General features: G+C 37.3%; 1 long non-coding RNA gene across 1 annotated transcript in view; it reads left to right on the plus strand.

The window, feature by feature from the left end:
* The window catches only part of LOC145521114 (uncharacterized), a 204,066-nt gene that overhangs the window by 133,500 nt on the left and 45,823 nt on the right, over positions 1 to 24,743 (plus strand). The window contains exon 3 of the long non-coding RNA XR_014065136.1: positions 6,176 to 6,252. This is a non-coding gene — a long non-coding RNA (uncharacterized LOC145521114). The remainder of the gene's footprint in view (positions 1 to 6,175; positions 6,253 to 24,743) is intronic.

Consider the following 24,743-nt stretch of genomic DNA (forward strand, 5'->3'; position numbering starts at 1 on the left):
TTAATTAATAGGTATTCATTAATTAATACGTATTAATTAATTCCTAATTAATAGGCATTTTCAAGCTAATACCTATACCATAGGTTTCTTATTATTTAAACTCAAGAGAATGCATATGTATCAGAATGTACATAAAATATGTTTATGAACATCAAAATATTAAACGTGTTTAAACATCAAACGTATTTGTTATAAACATCAAAATAAGTTTATGAACATCATCAGCCATGAAATTAAAAGACACTTGCTCCTTGGAAGAAAAGCTATGACTAACCTAGACAGCATATTAAAAAGCAGAGACATTACTTTGCCAAGAAAGGTCCTTATAGTCAAAGCTATTGTTTTTCCAGTAGTCATGTATGGATGTGAGATTCAGATTATAAAGAGAGCTGAGTGCCGAAGAATGATGCTTTTGAACTGTGGTGTTGGAGAAGACTCTTGAGAGTCCCTTGGACTGCAAGGAGATCCAACCTGTCCATCCTACAGGAAATCAGTCCGGAATATTCATTGGAAGGACTGATGCTGAAGCTGAAGCTCCGATACTTTGGCCACCTGATGTGAAGAACTGACTCACTGGAGAAGATCCTGATTTGGGGAAAGAATGAAGGCAGGAGGAGAAGGAGACTACAGAGGTCAAGATGGTCGGATGTCATCACCAACTCAATGGACATGAGTTTGAGCAAGCTCCGGGAATTAGTGATGGACAGGGAAGCCTAGGATGATGCAGTCCATGGAGTCACAAAGAGTCAGACATTATCGAGTGACTGAATGAACTGAACTGATGAACATCAAAATCAGTTCAGTTCAATCTCTCAGTTGTGTCCAAATCAAAATACTTCAGTGTTACTTTTTGTGGTTACAGTACAAATTATTTAGGGAGTTTGTCTAATGGTTTATTTTTTCATGGTAAATAAACACAATACATTATGTCTTGATTTGATTAATTGGATATTAAGGTAGTCTTTGAGTGGGAAAAGGGGCTTACACATATACACATGAAGGAATTTGCATGATACTGTCACTAACAGCAAATCACACTGTTTGTTAGAGTCTCAATGTTACTCCAATTTGGGATCATAGGCAGCTGCACTCTAACTCTCCCTAAAGAGTCATATCAACATTTATTTTTTTTTTAATTTTGATATGACTATAATGTTCTACTGAAAAAATTAGAAATGACTTATATCTGAATATCAGTTTAGCTAAATTAGTGCAACTTTTAAAAACATAATGTTTCTGTTTCTTTTACAGACTCTGAAATGTCCTAGTTCTTTCTCCCCATCCTAGGAGTCATGTCTAGCTCTCCCAAAAGATAAGAACTTTACCATACCCTTCCACAGGGCCTTTCCCACTTCTAATTTTGATTGTGAGAATCTAAAATGAACACATAGTTTCTTTAGACATTATATAATTAGACTAGGTTTCAGAAAAGCAAGATATTATTTCCTAACATCCTCAAAATGTAGTGTCATGTTTGTGGAGATATTTAACCATGATAATATTTTATAGTCTTTGAGCAGCTTAAATTTAGAACATGACACGTGTTTTGTCTAGTATAAATCCATGTAATAACAGGATTGTTGAAAGAAAGATATTTAATGAATGGTGAAGCATTGTCAAAATTTTCATAATACATGTATGGATAATCTTAGGTGGTCTATTTGAGGGAGGGATAAAATGAAGGGATAAAATCTCTTCATTTCCAGTCAATTTCTCACTATGTTTTTCTTTTTTCTTCTTTTCTACATGTTATTTTCACTGTTAAAACTAAATTTATTCTTTTACTTAATTTTAATCTCTTTTTTAGTTCAGTCAATTATTTGAAGTGGAAGTAGTTTTGAATTTGATACTAAAACAAAAGTACATGTTTCCTAAACCCAAGCAAATATAGTATCTTGTCTTTTTGCTACATACTGTAGGGAAAGGCAAAATAATGTACACATCAACATTTAATGTCACTGAACTTTTAAAGATTTAATGCTAATAAAATGTATTTTGTACTTTTTTTCTAAGGTAGAAAAATAAAAACTGCTTATATTTCATTTTTAAAGTGCTCAAATAAAAATTTTATGTTTGTAGTATATAGCGATTCTGACCCTGATGACTCATATTTGGAAAATTCATTGTTTACCTTTAAAATAGCATATCATCTTATTTGTTCTAGTTTATAATACTTGCTAACTGTTAATTTTTTTAAACTGCCAGAGCTTTATGTCTCTTTTAATATGATGAAAGAAAAGAAAGAAAGTTAATTGCACAGTCATGTTCGACTCTTTGCAATCCCATGGACTGTGGCCTGTCCAGCTCCTCTGTCCATGAGATTCTTCAGGCAAGAATACTGGAGTGGGTGCCATTTCCTTCTCCAAGAGGTCTTCCCAACCCAGGGATCAAACCTAGGTTTCCCGCATTACAGGCAGATTCTTTACCAACTGAGCCACTAGGGAAGTCCCTTAATATGATAATAATCCAATGTTACAGCTTGGCTGTATATTGAAAGTGAAGACATGTTGTCTCCTTGAATATTAATCCATATCTAATAAAGTTCAAGGAACAAGAGAAACCAGTTTATATAATATTTTATATAATCCCACAGTTAAAAAGGATATTAGGCTTATAAATAATACATTTTAAAAGCATTGTCCTTTATTAAATAGTTATTTAACTTTCTTCTTCATTTTAGATATGTAGAAACTGATATCCAGGGAGATTAGGGACTCCTATGAATCACTCTGACAGTGATGCCAGTGATAGGACCAGAACTCAGCTGTGCTGAATCGTTTTTTAGTAGCCTTTGAAATTTCATTCTGCTGCAAACAAACAACAAACAAATGCATAAAAATAAAGAAAAAGATTCAAAATTTCTGTCGCTATGGTAATCCAAGTTAGCGTGCTCATCAGTAGTTCTCACTTTTGTATCCCCCAATAATTGAATGCTATAGGGGATTCAAACTAAGTTAGGTCTTTCTAGGTTTTGATGGCTGCATGATGCTCATAAACAAATTCTCAAGATAAACAATTATGGAATTATCCTAATGCACTGTCAGAATGTTTGATATATTTGCCTGTCCTTCTGGGATTTGAATATGGTTTAGATTCAGAAAATATATGTCAGCATTTTAAATTTAATTACAGCTATGATAAATGCTTTAAGAAACTTCCCTAAGTCTTCAAAATGCCCATTAACCTCCAACCATTTTGACCTAGGTTTGATTCCTGGGTTGGGAAGATCCCCCAGAGAAGGGAACAGATACCCACTCCAGTATTCTGGCCTGGAGAATTCCATGGATCACAAAGATTTGGACAGTGACTGCTGAGTGACTTTCACTTTCACTTTGATTTAACTGGAATTTTTTGTTTTTCTTTTAAACTGTCTTTAAGTGGAAAGCATCTTGAAACTATTCTGACTCATAAGTTCATAATTAATTTTACTTACAATTTAGTACATGCACCTCATTTGCATAACTATCTGCTACATTTGCATTAACACAGCACAGGATCTATAACTCACTTACTGAAAGTACCTCACAGCATTTACAAAGAGCTACTCCACTAGGAAGCTGCTTATGTTTGTATGGTGGCTGTATTTGAATTATCACAGCTGTGATTTACTTCATCTCCAACTCAGTAATTTCAGTATAGTAGATTTTTTAAAATTTATTAATTTTTCTTAGCATCTATTACACCTTGACCACAAGTTCAATTTCCAGCTGGTGATATAGCCATTTATACTCTGAGTCTAGAGTCACTGTTGCCAGAGAGTGATTACCTATTACCAGCAATTTGATTTAGGACATGTGAAAAATGAGACACCTCTTTGACATCCTTGTGGAGGTGTCAAGTAAACATTTAATCATTTAACTGTGAAACTGTAGGGAGAGATGTGATAGAGATATATATTGGGTATATTTGGTAGATGGTATTTAAGATGTGAAATTTTTAGGGAATGTTAGGGAAACTGGGACTGTACCTTTAGATGTTAATGTTTAGAGATTGGAGGGAGAGTAGAGGAAAATGAGAAGATGCACTCAATGTATGGGAAGAAAATAAGATGACTTTGGATTCCTAAAGCCTCAGTGAAGGATTATACCAAGGAAGAGAGAATGGTAACCTGGGTCAGACGCTGCTACTCAGTCAAATGTGAAAATAGGAAATGATCTTTTCATTTTGCAAAGTGAGTAACATATGTACAGGAGTAATTTTGTTGGAGTGGTGAGGCAAACCTCCCATTGGTATGAGCTTAAGAAGCAGTAGGAGAAACAAAGTACAGACACCTTGCATGAAATTTTGCTATAATAAAAAAAGCAATGGGACAATCACAGAGGCTGAGGTATACTTGAGAGTGGGTTTTTAATTAAGGTGGGGAAGACAAGTGGAAGAATGAGGTAGGAAAATGTGATTTTTCCAGGAAATATTAAAGACTACTTAAAGTTGTTGTTATTACTTTTTTGATTAATTGATTTTTTTATTGTATTTGTTTATGACTGTGCTGTGTCTTTGTTGCTACATGCAGGCTTTCTCTAGTCGTGGCAAGTGGGGCTACCCTCTTGTTGTAGACCACAGGTTCTAGGTTGCATGGGCTTCAGTAGTTTTAACACATGGGCTTACTTGCCCCATGGCATGTAGCATCTTAGTTACTAGACCAGGGATTGAACACATGTCCCCTGCAATGGCAGGTAGATTCTTAGCCACTGGACTACCAGGGATGTCCTGACTTGAAGTTTTTCGATACTGATATTAAAGTGAGAATAGTTAGCATTGTTATGTTTTCATTTTTTTTTTTTTCCTCAGATATTTTCAGTTCTGGAGACAATAGCCTGCAATAAGTTTACTCTTGGCTTTAACTAGGGTGTTTTAATCAAGTGAGTATGTCAGTGAGAGGGGCAAAGATATTGATGGTGTATACAAAAGGTTATAACTGATTAAGGAAATAAATGAGGTCATATGGAGCTTAAAAAATAATAAAAGTTGACAGAATCAGTGTTGTCTAGGTTCCAGTGGAGTCAAAGATTTGTTAGAATATGGAACTACAATGACTAATCTGAAAAAAAAAAAAAAAAACGGAAAGTGATGGTTGGATAGTTGAAGGTACAGAAATGTTATGAGAGGCTACAGTTATTATATGTAAGAGTAGCTGAAAGAGAAGAGGATACAACTCTGTAGAATAGGACATATAGCGAGGGAGACTGAGGAACTAAAATGTTGGGGTACTGGAAGAATTGTGATGATTTAAGTAATATTAAAGAGGGTAACAATAATCCAGGAAATAAAATTTGGAAAATGAGGAGAAGAGCCTTGGGATGTAGATGAATGCAACAAGGAGGAGGAGTAGGTGGAAGAGTCTGAAGACAGGAGACTCAAAATTAAACATACAGTTCTTATTTGTTCTACATTTTGCCACTCTCTTCTACTAACAGGAAAAGTGCATAAGGATACAAACTTTAGGTTTTTGCTAACTTCTCTATCTCCAGTATCTAGAAGAGTGTCTGACATACATTTGTTATTTTTCACTTAGTCATGTCTGACTCTGCAGTCCCACAGACTGCAGCATGCCATGCTCCTCTGTCCACTACTATCACCAGGACTTTGTTCAAATTTATGTAGTAATTAATTAATTGATTAATTATTAAGTAATTTATTAAGTAATGCCTCACAACCATCTCATCCTCTGCCACCCACTTTTCCTTTTGCCTTCAATTTTTCCCAGCATCAAGGTCTTTTCCAGTGCTTCAGCTCTTTGCATCAGGTGACCAACATTTTGGAGTTTCAACTTCAGCATCAGTCCTTTCAATGAATATTCAGTGTTGATTTCCTTTAGGATTGACTGGTATGATCCCCTTGTTGTCCAGGGAACTCTCAAGAGTCTTCTCCAGCACCACAATTTGAAAGCATCAGTTCTTTGGCACTCAGCTTTCCTTGTGGTCCAACTCTCACATCTGTACATGACTACTGGAAAAACCATAGCTTTGAGTATATGGAACTTTGTTGGCAAAGTGCTGTCTCTGCTTTTTAATACACTGCTTAGCTTTGTCATAGCAGTGGTTTGACATACACTAGCCATGCATTTGTTGAATAAATAAATCATCACACAAAGTAAAATCTATAAGACAGAAATACCTCAAAAACATATACATATATATATATTAATATTATTTTGTACATGATATGTTTTGTTCAGGGTTCAATGGTGACTCATACAAAGTAGTAAGCAATTCTACTTGAAAAGGATGAATCACAAAAGACTCCTGAGAAAAGGTAAGTCAAAAATCTGAATTCCTGGAATATGGTTATGTGTTGTCAAGATGAAGAGAGAAGGATGTGTGGTCGCTATATCAGTAATAGAAAATTGTCAAGGAAGAGCTTTGTAAGAACAGGTATGAAATAATTTACACATCTAAAATGTGGTTTTGTATTATTTTACATACAACAGAGTCATTGAAAATAATTCAAAATGAACTGATGAGACAAAAGACAGTGACAGTTATCTCTACTTATTCAGAGATAATCATTGTTATCAACTTGGTATTTATTATATGCCATGTCGGGCCACCCAAGACAGATGGGTCATGGTAGAGAGTTCTGAGAAAACGTGGTCCACTGGACAAGGGAATGGCAAGCCACTTCAGTATTCTTGCCTTGAGAAGCCCATGAACAGTATGAAAAGGCAAAAAGATAGGACACTGAAAGGTGCCCAATAAGCTACTGGAGAAGAGTGGAGAAATAACTCCAGAAACAATGAAGAGACAGAGCCAAAGCGCAAACAATGCCCAGTTGTGGATGTGACTGGTGACAGAAGTAAAGTCTGATGCTGTAAGAGCAATATTGCATAGGAGCCTGGAATGGTAGGTCCATGAATCAAGGTAAATTAGAAGTGGTCAAACAGGAGATGGCATGAGTGAACATCGACATTTTAGGAATCAGTGAACTAAAATGGATTGGAATGGGAAAATTTAATTCAGATGATCATTAATCTACTACTACTGTGGGCAAGAATCCCTTAGAAGAAATGGAGTAGCCCTCACAGTCACAAATAGAGTCTGAGATGCAGTACTTGGGGGCAATCTCAAAAATGACAGAATGGTCTCTGTCCATTTCCAAAGTAAACCATTCAATATCAGGGTATTCCAATTCTATGCCCCAACCAGTAATGCTGAAGAAGCTGAAGTTGAATGGTTCAATGAAGACCTACAAGACCTTCTAGAATTAACACCCAGAAAAGATGCCCTTTTCATTATAGGGGATTAGAATGCAAAAGTAGGAAGCCAGGAGGTACCTGGAATAACAGGTGATTTGGCCTTGGAGTACAAAATGAACTAGGGCAAAGATGAACAGAGTTTTGCCAAGAGAACATACTGGTCAAAGCAAACATCCTCTTCCAACAACACAAGAGAAGACTTTACACGTGGACATCACCTGATGGTCAAAACCAAAATCAGATTGATTATATTCTTTGCAACCAAAGATGGAAAAGCTCTATACAGTCAGCAAAAACACGACTGGGAGCTGACTATGGTTCAGATTATGAACTCCTTATTGCCAAATTCAGACTTATATTGAAGAAAGTTGCAAAACCACTAGACCATTCAGGTATGACCTAAATCAAATCCCTAACGATTATGCAGTGGAAGTGAGAAACAGATTCAAGGGATTAGATCTGATAGACAGAGTGCCTGATGAACTATGGACGGAGGTTTGTGACATTGTACAGGAGGCAGTAATTAAGACCATCCCCCCAAAAAAAGAAATGCAAAAAGGCAAAATGGTTGTCTGAGGAGGATTTACAAATAGCTGAGAAAAGAAGAGAAGCTAAAGGCAAAGGAGAAAAGGAAAGATATACCCATTTAAATGCAGAGTTCCAAAGAATAACAAGAAGAGATAAGAAAGCATTCTTCAGTGATCAATGCAAAGAAATAGAGGAAAACGATAGATTAGGAAAGACTAGAGATCTCTTCAAGAAAATTACAGATACCAAGGGAAAATTTCATGCAAAGATGATGGGCACAATAAAGGACAGAAATGGTATGGATCTAACAGAAGCAGAAGATATTAAGAAGAGGTGGCAAGAATACACTGAATTATGCAAAAAAGATCTTCATGACCCAGATAACCATGATGTTGTGATCCCTCACCTAGAGCCAGACATCCTGGAATGTGAAGTCAAGTGGGCCTTAGGAAGCATCGCTACAAACAAAGCTAGTGCAGGTGATGGAATTTCAGTTGAGCTATTTCAAATTCTAAAAGATGATACTGTGAAAGTTCTGCACTCAATATGCCAGAACATTTGGAAAACTCAGCAGTGGCCACAGGACTGCAAAAGGTCAGTTTTCATTCTAATCCCAATGAAGGACAATGCCAAAGAATGTTCATACTACTGCACAATTGCACTCACTTTACAGGCTAACAAAGTAATGTTCAAAATTCTCCAAGCTGGGCTTCAACACTACATGAACTGTGAACTTCCAGATGTTCAAGTTGGATTTAGAAAATACAGAGGAACCAGAAATCACATTTCTAACACCTGTTGGAACATAGAAAAAGAGAGAGAATTCCAGAAAAACATCAACTTTTGCTTTATTGATTATACCAAAGCTTTTGACTGTGTAGATCACAACCATCTGTGGAAAAGTCTTCAAGAGATGGAAATACCAGACCACCTGATCTTCCTCCTGAGAAATCTATGTGCAGGTCAAATTGCAACAGTTAGAACTGGACATGGGACAACAGACTGGTTCCAAGTTGGGAAAAGAGTACATCAAGGCTGTGTATTGTCACTCTGCTTATCTAATTTATGCACAGTGCACGTCATGCAAAATGCTAGGCTGGATGAATCACCAGCTGGGATCAAGACTGCTGGGAGTAATATCAATAATCTCAGATACATAGATGACATCACCCTTAAGGCAGAAAGTTAAGAGGAAATAAAGAGCCTCTTGATGAAAGTGAAAAAGGATTGTGAAAAAGTTTCCTTAAATCTCAATATTCAAAAAACGAAGATCATGGCATCTGGTCCCATCACTTTATGGCAAATAGCTAGGGAAAAAATGGAAACAGTGGCAGATTTTATTTTCTTGAGCTCCAAAATCACTGCAGATGGTGACTGCAACCATGAAATTAAAAAACCTTGCTCCTTGGAAGAAAAGCTATGATCAACCTAGACAGTGTATTAAAAAGCAGAGACATTACTTTGCTGACAAAAGTCTGTCTAGTCAAAGCTATGGGTTTTCAAGTAGTCACATATGGATGTGAGAGTTGGACCATAAGGAAAGCTGAGCACCAAGGAACTGATGCTATTGAACTGTGGTGTTGGAGAATACTCTTGAGAGTGGCTTGGGCATCAGGGAGATCAAACCAGTCAATCCTAAAGGAAATTAGTCCTGAAGAGTCATTGGAAGGACTGATGCTGAAGCTGAAACTCCAATACTTTTCCACCTGATGTGAAGAACTTATTATTGGATAAGACCCTGATGCTGAGAAGGATTGAAGGCAGGAGGAGAAGGGGAGGACAGAAGATGAGATGATTGGATGGCATCCCCAACTTGATGGACATGAGTTTGAGCAAGCTCCGGGAGTTGGTGATGGGCATGGAAGCCTGGCATGCTGCAGTCCATGGGGGTCACAAAAATGGACACGACTGAGGGACTGAAGTAGACTGACTGATTTATTATATACCTATGCATATACATGAATGGATTTTTTAAATATCAGTTTTACTATGCACGAGAAAGTTCTTCATGACTTGTTTTCTATCTTAATATGTAAAGAACTGCCTTACTATTTTTTATGAAGACATAGAGGTGTTAAGGGGTTTGGGTAGGAAATATGTGATAATTTCCCCAAATATTTCCTTGTTTATTTTCTTTTTGCATTAGTTAAGGTTTCCCTGAAACAAAACCAATAGGGTGTGTGTATGTTTACATATCCGTGTGTCTATATCTACCTGTATTTCCACATCTCTATCTATCTTTCTAGAGAGACATATGTGGAGACAGAGACAGAAAGAAAAAAAGAAAGGAGAGGAAAGCATTTTATTTATTTTAAGAAATTGCTTCATAGGATTGTAAGGACTTTTACATCTGAAAGCTCCAGGATATATCTGAAGGCCGGAGACCCAGGAAGAGGTGATATTTCAGTGCAGTCTTGGGTGATGGTTATTTGAAAAAGAATTTCGTCTTTTTTCCAGGGCTTTTCTCTTAAGAAAATGAGACCTACCCACATTACAGAGGTAATATACTTGAAGTCTACTGATTTAAATGTTAATCACATCTAAAAAATACCTTTATAGCGACATCTATACTGGCATTTGGCCAAAAAGTGGGTACCATAGTCTAGCCAAGTTGACGCATAAAATTGACCATCATAGTGGTTTATAATTTACTTGCCATCACAGCCACTGCAAAGAACTATCTTTTAGGGGTGATATAAATATCTAATAGGATATCTTTAGAGCATGATATACATATTTTTGTTTTTATAGCAGTATATTATAGTATTATCATAATATTTTAGGACTTTCTTTTCAAAATGAAATTGCTGGGAAAAGGCATTGTTATGTGTTAAATATGAAATATATTATCTTCCAAAAATGCTACATTTAATGTACACTCTGAGTATATGAAATTGCAAGGTATATTTAAGATTTTTCAGTAATCTTCTGTGATTACCAACCATAAAAGATATGATTTAGTTTAGACACTGTCCAATCCATTATATAATCATTGAATTCCTTCTATTCTTCAGGCATTAGGGAAATAATTATATAATTAAGTAACTACCCTCAAGGAGCTTAAATCTAGTGAGGAAAATACAGACAACCAGATAATTATAAATAATATGAAAAGTACTATCGTAGATGTCTGCACAGTATACTCAGCAGCATGCAGTAAGTGTGTTCTCATTTCTCTTGGAATCTGGGAGGGAGCAACATCTGCCTACATACCTGCTAGATCTCTTCAGGTGTGTCCAACTCTTTATTACCCTATGGACCATGGCCCACCAGGCTCCCCTGTCAATGGGATTCTCCAGGCAAGAATACTGGAGTGAGTTGCCATGCTCTCCTCCAGGGGATCTTCCTGACCCAGCAATCAAACTGGCCTCTCTTACGTCTCTTGCATTGGCAAGTGGGTTCTTTACCACCAATGTCACCTGGGAAGCCCAAGGAACATCTGGATTAAGACTTAAAAGTTAGGAGAGAGACATAAACAAGAAAGGGATAACACTTAAAAAACAGAACTTGGTGTGAGCAAAGACTCAGAGGTTAGGAATCATATTGTGTCTCTGGGGACTCTATACAGTTTCATGTTGTTTGAGCATGAAGTGTGAAGTCAGGCATGATAGAAAATGGGGCTGTGGAGGGAGGCTATAAACAGATCCTGGATGACCTTGAAAGCTATTTTAATGAGCCTGAATTTTATGTGCTAGATGATGAGGGGATTTTACAGAGTGTTGAGCAGAACATGGAAATGATCATATTCACATTGCAAATGCATCGTGTGGAGAAAGGGTTTAAGCAATGCAAGGGTGATGACAGAGAAACCAGGGAAAATGAGGTAAGATGTAGGTTTGAAATGACTGTCAATGGCCAGACAAATGAGAACCTTATTTCAATGAGGAATTTCAGCTTTATCTTACTTAAAAGGATTTCAAGCAGAGGATTAATATAATTAAATTTAAATTAGAAAGATCGTTTTCAAAGATATAAAGGATGGAAGAGAGTAATGGGAATACTAGTTTGATAATATGTTAGTTAATATTTGCCAGGCAAAACATTACTTTCTGTGAAATTTTAAGGTATTTTATTAATTAGTGAGGAAAAGCTAAGTATTTGATAATTCAAAATGAAAAGAACACTGTCTGCTTTCCCATATCTTCCCAATTTTCTAGAATCATTGTATTTTCCTTTTTTTAATGTGATGGGTTTTGATGAAGTCCAAAAAATAGTACTCATCTTTCAGGTTATGAACCAATTGGGTATTACAAGAATCAGTAGTGAAAGAATAAAAAGTTAACTTCATTATTTATGAAGATAAAAGTATTTAGGAAAGGTTATAGTTAACCCTGGTCTCTGCATTAGAAGAAGGCCCATTAGGAGGAGAGAGGAGTAGATAACTGATCTTATCCCTTAATTTCTGGGCCATGTCAATTCTTTGGAAGGTTAAGGGAAAGAGAAGGGAAGGCAGGAGTTTTTTCCACATTCCCCCCCCACTAAACCTACTGGATTTAATCACAGGTCAATGACTGATCAGTAGAGCAGGTATGGTTACCAACCATCGGGATGATAAGCCTCTAACCTCAAGAGGTTAGTCTCTAAGTAACAATGACTATGACTGCTCATTTGGTTCTCTTCCTTGGACCATTCATCAGCAGAGTAGTTTAAACTTGCACTCTCAGAAGTCTCAGAAATGGGTCAGATTTGTCTTTAGTAAGTTTCTTTCAGGGTCATTTTATTCACAGGCCTGAAAATTGACTTTTCAATTTGTTTCCTGCTACAAATTTTGTTCATCCACATTATCTAATATAAACTATCAGAGATTCTGTAATGAGGGAAAAATTGTATGGGAAGTCTATTATTAAAATACTAGTCACCCCAATGATAAAATGTCAGCCACATTGAGCTCTCCCCAGTTTCAACAAAACCTTTTTCTATTTTCAAATTTCAAAGATAAATGGAACATTAAGGGTTTAAATTCTCTTGAACAGTTTAGATCCAGCAACAAAGTCAAAGGAAATTTGAAAGTTCAATTTTATTATTTTAAAATTAAAAGTCTGAAATCCAAAATCATTGTTACATATTTTTTCCAAAATCCATCCTCCCCATTATTTTTAAAAATTTTTGACAAACTCATTAAGAGCATTCTCAATGTTAGTGTGAGGTCTGGATTTTTTATAAGCCAAGCTCTCTTTTATTGAAATGAGAGTGATAATTTCTGAGTCTCAGAAGTTGTATTAATTTAATATCAAATTTTACTTAAGCTTTATTTTGAAAAAATTGAATAAGTTAAGAATATTCCAGCACTGAGTTCATGTTTTCCAAACTAGGGAGACACATATTCTAAGACTTCAGGCTAAGTATCTCAAGTTTAATTTAAATTTATATTCCCAGAACTCTAGTCATAGTTTTATAAACACACACACACACACACACACACACAAACACCATTGTCTAAAACAACCGGTACCCAAGTGAAGGTGGAAAGGTGAAGAGACCTTTGTTTTTACCTTAGTAGAATGCTAGCTGGCCTTTGCCAGCTATCAGAAATTCATCACTTGTGAACCTAAACCGCTCTGGGTACTATACATTCTTAGGGGGTAACAAACCATATATCTGTTCTCTCAGAGTAAAAACTGACACATCTGAGAAGTTGCTGACTTCTCAGAGAGTTCCGAAATTTACAATGACTGCATTCATATTCCATGCTTTACTTGCCTATCCATGATATCCAATTACACTGCACTATCCCATCAATTGGAGAAGGAAATGGCAACCCACTCCAGTGTTCTTGCCTGGAGAATCCCAGGGACGGCGGAGCCTGGTGGGCTGCCGTCTATGGGGTCACACAGAGTTGGAGACGACTGAAGCGACTTAGCAGCAGCAGCAGCAGCATCCCATCAATAATGAATTCTGTGTAAACTCTAAATATTAAAAGAAAATAGAAAAACTTCTTTCTTTAATGAGAGAGCATCCCTGGGTTACATGTTAGTGTTTCTACTGACTGACTTACAGAATTGCTTAGGTCTGAAAAACTTGCCTCTTATCAAAGAACCTTTCCTCATATGCAAAGAATCCCTCTGGAGTTAAATGGTCCTCTTGGTACCAGTGCCTCTGGAGCATGTGTTGAAGCCACAGGAATCCTACCTTAGTCAGCTCTTCTGCAATTCTGTTTGGGAACGAAACAAGTGCTAATTACATTACTAGGCTATAATAAATCACACCTTTCATTCTTTCATACCTCTACTCATCTATCTATTTAGTTTCTTGCTATGAATGTATGTGATTCCCTCACTTATTCTTCCTTATTCCTTTTCTCCCAAAGAAGACCCAAGGGCTAGAGCAGTTTTTCTCAGATACTATAAGAGAATTAGATTCATCAGTTACTTTACTAAGTAAAAGAGTAGGTGAGCAGATGTCATCCTATTTGGGAAAGTTTATTAAGATGGGTTAGAGTTATTCATGGTGCAGGATGGCATGGGGGTCTGTGGATATTTAGTTAGACTGCTTTTTGGAAGCTCCATGTTTCTATTTCCTCCTCCCAAACTGGTTTTGGCAGCTTTATCTAGGAATGTTTGAGAACTTTTAATAGCTTTAAATAGCTAAGAAAAATATAGGCTGCTTCTCCATTTCCACTATCCTTCATAAATGATCAGAGAATCCTTCCTGGTCAGTCAGCCTGCTCACTCACAGCATGGATTTCTACCACTCTCTAACGTGAAAAGTCAACTTGGCACTCAGGCTTGGTATGCTATACCTTCAGTGCTTTTTTCTTCACCTCTTTTTTTTTTTTAATTTCTAATTTTAAGCAAATTCCCTTAGTTAATGATTTTAAACAACAGAGTCATGGCAATGATAGAGATAATCTGCTCAACAAAAGTTGGACCCTATACAAATTTTCAATATAAAATTTTTGTGGCCTAAAAACATATATTTTTCTCATAAAATAAAGCTCATAGATACATAATCATCATACATGTATTACTTAATCAGTTATTGTAAGGCTAGCCCCCCTATAATTTCTTTATACCCAGATCAAAAAATGTAACTTTGCCACTCACCCTTGAAGCACTTCATGTGTCCCATCCCAATTTCAAGTTCCTTTTCCCTCAAAAGCAGCCATTATCCTGATTTTTATGATAACCTCTTTCTTTAATTTCATAACAATTTTATCACAAAAACTACATTCCTAGATACTATAGTCTTGCTTATTATTTTTTAAAGTTGTGGTCTGTTTTGAAATTATTTTTATAGGTACCCTCTTACTACCTTGATTTTTTAAATAATTAATTTACTGTTGGTCTTTCAACAATCTGGATTTTGCTGACTGCATAAAGGTAGCTGAATCCAGAGGCTTGATCAGAGTCTTGTCTGATCTCTGTCAGGAATGTAGACAGAGTTGTATTCTTGCAATAGAAGGTACACAATGTCTAATTGTTTTTGTTAGATATACTGTTGATATTCAACACCTAGTATAGCCAACAATTCATTGCATTTTACAGTTCACCATTGCAAAATTGATGACACCAAATCAATCACTTATTTATTATTAGTTGAAATGCTTTATACAGGAAGATAAAGAAACTCTTTATATCATCTACTATTTGATTATGAAGTGGCACAGTTAAGATAGGAAAGATGGGCTACGTTGTTGTAATTTCCTCATAGTTACTGGTTTTCAGAATAATGAATTGATCCCCTATCATCCTCCAAAGTAGACCAATTAACCTTTCCTTTTTTTAAAACTTTCAATTCATAAATTCAAATAAATGTAAAGAATTTCAAATAATGGAAATTATTATTCTATTTGAAACATGATTTCAAGTTAGTGGAAGATTCTTTGAGTTGATATCTTTGGCTTGTTGCTTGCTGTTTTATTTGTTTGACATTACCATAATTGATGGGTAAGTCCATATTTCATTTTGATAGCCTCCTCAGTATTTGGTACAATTAAGATATTCCAGGGTCATTGTATCCATTTTTCTGTCCCAGATGTGGATCAGCATTTATTCAAGGGGTGCTTTTCCCTTTTCATGGGTAACGGAATTTCAAACTACAATCTCAGCTCCTAACAGCTTGCAAGGTTGTCATTGTTTCCTGGCCTGACCATACTAATACTTCAGATTCAAATTTAGGCCTATCTTTAAAATTTAAACTTTTGTAATAACCTACTTTTAATTTTTTTCCCATTCTGAGAATCCTTGTACTAAAGGATATAATGGATGAGAGAATTAAAATAATCCCATAATTTCTCATTAACTTTCAGTTCAGTTCAGTTCAGTGACTTAGTCATGTCCGACTTTATGACCCCATGGACTGCAGCACACCAGGCCTGCCTGTCCATCGCAAACTCCTGGAGTTTACTCAAACTCATGTCCATTGATTCGGTAATGCTATCCAACCATCTCATCCTCTGTTGTCCCCTCCTCCTGCTACCTTTAATCTTTCCCAGCATCACGGTCTTTTCAAATGAATCAGTTTTTTGCATCGGGTTGCCAAAGTATTGGAAATTCAGCTTCAGCATCAGTCCTTCCAATGAATATTCAGGACTGATTTCCTTTAGGATGGACTGGTTGGATCTCCCTGCAGTCCAAGAAACTCTCAAGAATCTTCTCCAACAACAGAGTTCAACAGCATCAATTTTTTGGTGCTCGGCTTTCTTTATAGTCCAACTCTCACATCCATCCATGACTACTGGGAAAACCATAGCCTTGACTAGACAGACCTTTGTTGGCAAAGTAATGTCTCTGCTTTTTAATATGCTGTCTAGGCTGTTCATAACTTTTCTTCCAAGGAGCAAGCGTCTTTTAATTTCATGGCTGCAGTCACCTTCTGCAGTGATTTTGGAGCCCCCTAAAATTAAGTCTGTCACTGTTTCCACTGTTTCCCCATCTATTTGCCATGAAGTAATGGGACCAGATGCCATGATCTTAGTTTTCTGAATGTTGAGCTTTAAGCCAACATTTTCACTCTCCTCTTTCACTTTCAGCAAGAAGCTTTTTAGTTCTTCTTCATTTTCTGCCATAAGGGTGGTGTCATCTGCATATCTGAGGTTTTTGATACTTCTCCCAGCAATCTTGATTCCAGCTTGTGCTTCATCCAGCCCAGCATTTCCCATTATGTACTCTGCATATAAGTTAAATAAACAGGGTGACAATATACAGCCTTGAAGTATTCCTTTTCCTATTTGGAACCAGCCAGTTGTTCCATGTCTACTTCTAACTGTTGCTTCCTGTCCTGCATACAGGTTTCTCAAGAGGCAGGTCAGGTGGTCTGGTATTCACATCTCTTGAAGAATTTTCCGGAGTTTGTTGTGATCCACACAATCAAAGGCTTTGGCATAGTCAATAAAGCAGAGTAGTTGCTTTTCTGGGATTTTCTTACTTTTTTGATGATCCAACAGATGTTGGCAATTTGCTCTCTGGTTCCTCTGCCTTTTCTAAAACCAGCTTGAATATCTGGAAGTTCACAGTTCACATACTGTTGAAACCTGGCTTGGAGAATTTTGAGCGTTACTTTGCTAGCCTGTGAGATGAGTGCAACTGTGTGGTAGTTTGAGCATTCTTTGTCATTACCCTTCTTTGGGTTTGGAATGAAAACTGACCTTTTCCAGTCCTGTGGCCACTGCTGAGTTTTCCAAATTTGCCAGCATATTGAGTGTAGCACTTTCACTGCATCATCTTTCAGGATTTGAAAAAGCTCAACTGGAATTCCATCACCTCCACTAGCTTTGTTCGTAGTGATACTTCCTAAGGCCCACTTGATTATCCCACATTATACACACTACAATCTTAGGCTGCTGCTGCTGCTGCTGCTAAGGCGCTTCAGTGGTGTCTGGCTGTGTGTGACCCCATAGACAGCAGCCCGCCAGGCTCCTCTGTCCCTGGGATTCTCCAGACAAGAATACTGGAGTAGGTTGCCATTTTCTTCTCTAATCTTAGACTAGCTTTATAAATACTACTACTTGTGGTATCATAAATGAATCTTCACATGGCCTGTCCTCTGTGTGTGTGTCTGTCTCCAGCTTTCTTCCTTTTATCAGGACACTAGTTACATTGGATTAGAGCCTACCCTTATGACCTCATTTTAATTTATTATTTATTGCCTCTCTAAAGATCCTATCCCCAAATACGGTCACATTCTGAAGCCCTGGGAATTAGTACATCAACATATGAAATTTGAGAAACAATTCAATCCATAATAATCTTTTCTGATAGAAGGATAGTTGATTAAAAATATTATATTAGTTTCAGGTGTATAGCATAGTGACTCAGTATTTTTATAGTTTATATTCCATTAAATGTTTTTGCAAAATAATCACTATAATTCCCTGGTTGCTACTTTTCTATTGTTTAATTATATTTGAATTGGTTTTCTTAAACTTTTAAAAGAAAGTGTGGTTCAGGGTACTTTTTCTACCTTCACAGACCTTCGTTTTGCTTGTATAATGATCAAATGTGTGGTAATATAGCTCTATCATCTCCTTCACTTTCATGTGGATTTTTTTATTCTAATATCACTTTTCCACTAAATTTTGGTTCAACTCTGATCACTCTTTCCTTAATGTGAGTCCGATCAAGAGAAGTTCTGAATGTTAAGTTTCAAGAGTTTATAGATGGCTACTCTAGTCCCTTATAGATCTTGCCCTGGACTCCTTGTTCTCATCCTTCTGGACTGGGCACAACCTCTCTCCATTTCAACTGGTGTTCTGAATTTGTCTCATCGTGATCCCTACTAAGTGTGTTAGTTGCTTAGTTGTGTCTGTGTGTGACCCCATGGACTGTAGCCTGCCAGGCTCCTCTGTCCATGGAATTCTTCAGGCAAAAATACTAGAATGGTTTGCCATGCCTTTCTGCAGGGCATCTTCCCATCCCAGAGATCAAACCTGGGTCTACTGAGTACCTGCTGATTATTCTGGAGCTCTTGCTTCTCAGGTCCATCCAATACTCTATTCTTACCCTTTGCTTTCTCCTGCACAGATGGTGATACCATGCAGGTATTGTTTTACTGTGACTTAGAATTTTGAGTTCATAAAGATCTTTTCACCTGGTTTAGTATTAAGAGTGGCTCATGAGTTGGTTTTTGTTTTCCTTTCTTCTATCTCCCCTCTTGTTTGTATGTAGGGATTTGTAAAGACTCAAAAATTATGCCATCATCACTCTTTTCCCAGAATCAAACCTTCATGGAAATTGCTTTATTTAATCTAATGTAATTACACATTCCAATAGTTTTTCTCCCTTTTCCCCCCTTTCTTAATTGTAACCATCCACTCATTTTCCATTTTGATCATCTGAAGCTGTCTGGGAAATGTGACCTAAAGGAGTGAATTATCACCTCTTGAATTCTGAAATAGTGTTTCAAAATTTCTAAAAAATCATAATAATTTGAAAAAAAAAGTTTTCTTCTTTTGCTTTTCCAGAGTATATTTACATTCCAAATGCCAAAGATATTCAAAAACAAAGACTAGATTTTAGAAAAATATTTCCTAATCTACCGATCAGATTTTCTATCCTAGGTTTGGTTTGTATTTGGACAGAAAGATTTTATGACTGGGCAGGAAGTGTCATCCTAGGAAATAATTGAATCTAGTAGTGTTGGAAATCTCTGGGAAGGGACTTTGGTCTAGAGTGTGTATTTTAGGAAATGAATGTGTAGAGATAACTTCTCTCCTAATTCTTCACTGAACTCCAGTAGAGTGTAGCTCAACAGAGGTATCCTTGTGAACATGGAGCAATAGTAGAAGAGAACTGGCTTTACTTGGTGCCAGGGGCGTTGAGAGAGAATGCTAAAGCATTTTGTGTGAAATGAACTGGAAGAGCAGCAGCTTTCCTGTGATTGGAGAGGGCATATCAGTTTTTCAAGACAGACCAAGCTCCCAGAAATCTTTTAGAAGTGATAAGAGGCCACAAAAGCAATAACTGATTTGTCATGTGCCAGCAGAGATAAGGTATGTTTTACCCTTTGTGGAAGATGGCAGAGAAGAGGAGGAAAAAGCCAGGAATCATGTAGTATCAGAATATGTCAGACCTCTGCAGATGTCTATGGGCCACCAAATACAGACCCTTAAGTTTACTTACCCTCATCTTCTGGAATGAATTTGAAAACACCGAGGTGAGCATTTATTTTGTTACTATTACATGGACTAAATGCTGAAAGTAATACCCAAGTTATTGATAAAACAAGAATTTTAAAAAATTTACTTCCAAGATGATATCTGATGCTTTTATTCTCTGATTTTCTGCTGAGGCCAGTTTTCCCAAATAGTTCTATGTGGTTAAAATGGCAGGTGCACAGTGGGAAAAGTTAAAAAAATGGAAAATTACGAAGAACTTTTGATGTGAATAAAAATATTAGTTCAAATCAATGCTTGTGAATTGAAAATGCCACCTCTCTATATCAAATATTTTAGACAATAATTTCTAATAATTTCAGGTCAGATGGCCTGGTATTCCCATCTCTTGAAGAATTTTCCACAGTTTATTGTGATCCACGCAGTCAAAAGCTTTGGCATAGTCAATAAAGGAGAAATAGATGTTTTTCTGGAACTCTCTTGCTTTTTTGATGATCCAGCAGATATTGGCAATTTGATCTCTGGTTCCTCTGCCTTTTCTAAAACCAGCTTGAACATCTGGAATTTCACGGTTCACGTATTGCTGAAGCCTGGCTTGGAGAATTTTGAGCATTACTTTACTAGCACGTGAGATGAGTGCAATTGTGTGGTAGTTTGAGCATTCTTTGGCATTGCCTTTCTTTGGGATTTGAATGAAAAATGACTTTTTCCAGTCCTGTGACCACCGCTGAGTTTTCCAGATTTGCTGGCATATTGAGTGCAGCCCTTTCACAGCATCATCTTTTAGGATTTGAAATAGCTCAACTGAAATTCCATCACCTCCACTAGCTTTGTTCGTAGTGATGCTTTCTGAGGCCCACTTGACTTCACATTCCAGGATGTCTGGCTCTAGGTAAGTGATCACTCCATCGTGATTATCTGGGTCATGAAGATCTTTTTTTTGTACAGTTCTTCTGTGTATTCTTGCCACCTCTTCTTAATATCTTCTGCTTCTGTTAGGTCCATACCATTTCTGTCCTTTATCGAGCCTATCTTTGCATGAATTGTTCCCTTAATCTCTGATTTTCTTGAAGAGATCTCTAGTCTTTCCCATTCTGTTGTTTTCCTCTATTTCTTTGCATTGATCACTGAGGAAGGCTTTCTTATCTCTCCTTCCTATTCTTTGGAACTCTCCATTTAAATGGGAATATCTTTCCTTTCTCCTCTGCTTTTCATTTCTCTTCTTTTCCCAGCTATTTGAAAGACCTTCTCAGACAGCCATTTTGGTTTTTTGCATTTCTTTTCCATGGGGATGGTCTTGATCCCTGTCTCCTGTACAATGTCGCGAACCTCTGTGCATAATTCATCAGGCACTCTGTCTATCAGCTCTAGTCCCTTAAATCTATTTGTCACTTCCACTGTACAATCATAAGGGATTTGATTTAGGTCATACGTGAACGGTCTAGTGGTTTTCCCTGCTTTCTTCAATTTAAGTCTGAATTTGGTAATAAGGAGTTCATAATCTGAACCATAGTCAGCTCCCAGTCTTGTTTTTGCTGACTGTATAGAGCTTCTCCACATTTGGCTGCAAAGAATATAATCAATCTGATTTCAGTGTTGACCATCTGGTGATGTCCATGTGTAGATTCTTCTAGGATAGTGTAGAAATGAACTGAAAGTTTTCTTTAAGGCATGCATGCATGCTAAGTCACTTAGTCATGTCTGACTCTTTGTAACTCCACGGATTACAGCTCACCAGGCTCCTCTGTCCATGGAATTCTCCAGGCAAAAATACTGTAGTGGGTCGCCATTTCCTCCTCCAGGGTATTTTCCTAACACAGGGATCAAACCCACATCTCCTGTGTCTCCCACAATGGCAGGTGAATTCTTTGCCACGAGCTACCTGGGAACCCCCTTTCTTTAAGGCATATGATATCAAATAGCCAAACTAATTATTTTTTAACCCTTATTTTTCTGACCCCAAGCAGTAATATCCATAACTCAAAATTTAGGGAGCCCTATGATAGACAACTCAGGGTTCCTAGTATCATTTTTGGTTGCATGCATGCCAAGTCATGTCAGTAGTGTCCGACTCTTTGTGATGCTATGGATTGTAGCCCTCCAGGCTCCTCTGTCCATGCAATTCTCCAGGCAAGAATACTGGAGTGGGTTGCCACCCTCTTCCAGGGGATCTTCCTGACCCAAGGATTGAACCTGGGTCTCTTACATCTCCTGTATTAGCAAGCAGGTTTTTGTTTTTACCACTAGTGCCACCTGGAAAGCCCTACTGTCATTTCTGCTCCACAGTACTTTAGCCTCTGTGAAGAGAGCTCTAAGGGAGCTTGTAGTAGGCAGGAGACAATTGGAATAAGAGTAATTACTTACCTAACAAAAAAGATAAATTTGGCAAATCAGATGCATAAGAATCAGAAATCTTATCCAGTAACAAGCATTACTGATATGCAAGATATCAAAAGGCATAGGAACACAGAGAATGGACAGGCATGTCGATGGTCTCTTCCAGATATTTTCTTTCCTACTTTGGATAAGCACTCTGGAGAATGGATGAGTATCTAAGTGAAAAACATGAAATATTACCTGATACATCTTGGAACATTTAATTTATGAAACCTTTCCATATTATACACCAGCCTATGTGACATTTTCCATAAATTCTGAATTTATTTACCAAGCAAGAGCATTACATAGGTAAGAATCTTTCTCTTAGTAAATATCATTAGTCTACAAGCAGGAAGGTCATTTATTAGTGTATTTACAAGGAGATTAGAGTATGTCATATGACTTTCCCCAGAAGCCCTCACCTCCCAATAAAGAAAGTAAATGGGTTATAGGAAAGTTTCTTTAACTTCTGCCACTCCAATGACCCATAGAGAAAAATAGCCCCTTACACAGACTTTTACTTATACCTAACATTTAATAGCAAGTATATACCCATGTCTCTGTAGAAAGGAACCTCATACTGGGAAGAATCTTTAAGACAACTTCAACACACACATACACACACACACAACCACTAATACCACCATCACATAGCATTGTTTCATAGAACTCCAGACTCTCCATTCTATTTTGATTTCATCTTTTATCTCTTTTTAACAATTCCATTTATACTGAATGTTTCAGAAATAGTCCTATGTAATCCCTCTTTTTAGATTATTAAAATGCCTCAGGGTTCAGTTCTGGCTTTCTTCATTGAAAACAAATTTGGTTTTTCATCCAGGCTGTTACCTGGGTTAATGTGAACTAATTGTATTAAATTAATGTATTATTACATTAAATTAATATTTTATTACATTAATTTAATTAGGGCTTCCCTGATAGCTCAGTTGGTAAAGAATCCACCTGCAATGCAGGAGACCCTGGTTCGATTCCTGGGTCGGGAAGATCCACTGGAGAAGGGATAGGCTACCCGCTCCAGTATTCTTGGGCTTCCCTTGTGGCTCAGCTGGTAAAGAATCTGCCTGCTATGTGGAAGATCTGGGTTCGATCCCTGGGTTGGGAAGATCCCCTGGAGAAGGGAAGGCTACCCACTCCAGTATTCTGGCCTAGAGAATTCCATGGACTGTATAGTCCTTGGGGTTGCAAAGAGTCGGACATGACTATGCAACTTGCACTTTTACTCATATTAATGTAACTGCAATGCCCATTTATATAACTCTCTTTTGAGCTTCAGACTGGTAAATCAAGTATAGCCACTTAAGGATCTGATGTATCAAACTTAACATCACATATCCTCCTGTACCCCAAATATGTTCTTTGTTTTTTGCCAATATTTCCCATTTTAGTTAGTACCGTCATTCATCTCTTTTGTTAACATTAAAAGTGCCAAACTTATAACTGATATTGTCTTTATTTATTCTTCAATTTACAAGAAAGTCTGGCCCATTTCTCTCCAACAGTATCTATCATCTGTCAATGTTCACTGCTAATAACTTAGAACAAGACACAAATTTACCCTTAGCTGAACTATGGCAATGAATTCCTAATTAGTCACTCTTGCCCCATCAAGTCCCTTTTGCTATAGAGAGGCAGAAATGATCTCTTATCTATGTCATTAAAGGTCAAATTGTGTCCCCAAACAATATCTCAAAATCCTAATTTCCAGTACTGCAGAATGTGACCTTATTTGGAAATAGGGGAATTGTAGACATAATTAGTTAAGACGACTTGAGTCCTCATAAGCAGATGGCCTGGTTAAGATTACACACAGGAAGGATGCCTTGGGAAGATCAAAGCAGAGATTGCAGTTGTACTGTCACAAGCCATGCAATGGCAGGGGATATCCAGAAATTCCTGGAGGAAGTGAGGAAGTATCTCCCGTAAAGGCTTTGGTGAGAGCTTTGCATGGCTGACACCTTGATCCAGACTTCTAACTTCTCAAACTTCTAAAGAATAAATTTCTGTTTATTATTATTATTTGTTTGTTTATCTTTGGCCGTATTATTTGCTGCCAATGGACTTTCTTTAGTTGCAGTGAGCAGGGGCCACTCTCTAGCTTTGGTGCACAGGCTCTCATTGCAGTGGCTTCTCTTGTAGAGTACATGCTCTAGGATGCAAGGACTCAGTAGTTGCAGCTTATGGCCTCTAGAGCACAGGCTCAGTAATTGTGGTGCAGGCTCAGTTGCTCCGCAGCAAGTGGGATCTTCCTGGATCAGAGATTGAACTTGTGTCTCCTGCATTGGCAAGCAGATCCTTTCACTGAGCCACCATGGAGGCCAAATATCTGTTGTTTAAGCCATGCAGTTTGTGGTACTTTGTTGCAGTAGCTCTAGGAATCTAATACATGTCTAGATCAAACTGGGTTAATCCTCTGCTTAACACCCTCCACTGACTTCATAGAGCAACCTTATCATGGTCTCATGGCCCACAAGATCTCATCTTATCCACACCTCAGACTGCTATCTCTCTCAACACTACACCCCAAGAGACCACTCCACTACATAGCAGCCTCTTCTCTTTTCCTCTTCTTCA

The sequence above is a fragment of the Giraffa tippelskirchi genome, chromosome 1, assembly GCF_054371585.1.
Source record: "Giraffa tippelskirchi isolate mGirTip1 chromosome 1, T2T-mGirTip1v1.2.pri, whole genome shotgun sequence".
In the NCBI taxonomy this organism is placed as follows: Eukaryota; Metazoa; Chordata; class Mammalia; order Artiodactyla; family Giraffidae; genus Giraffa; species Giraffa tippelskirchi.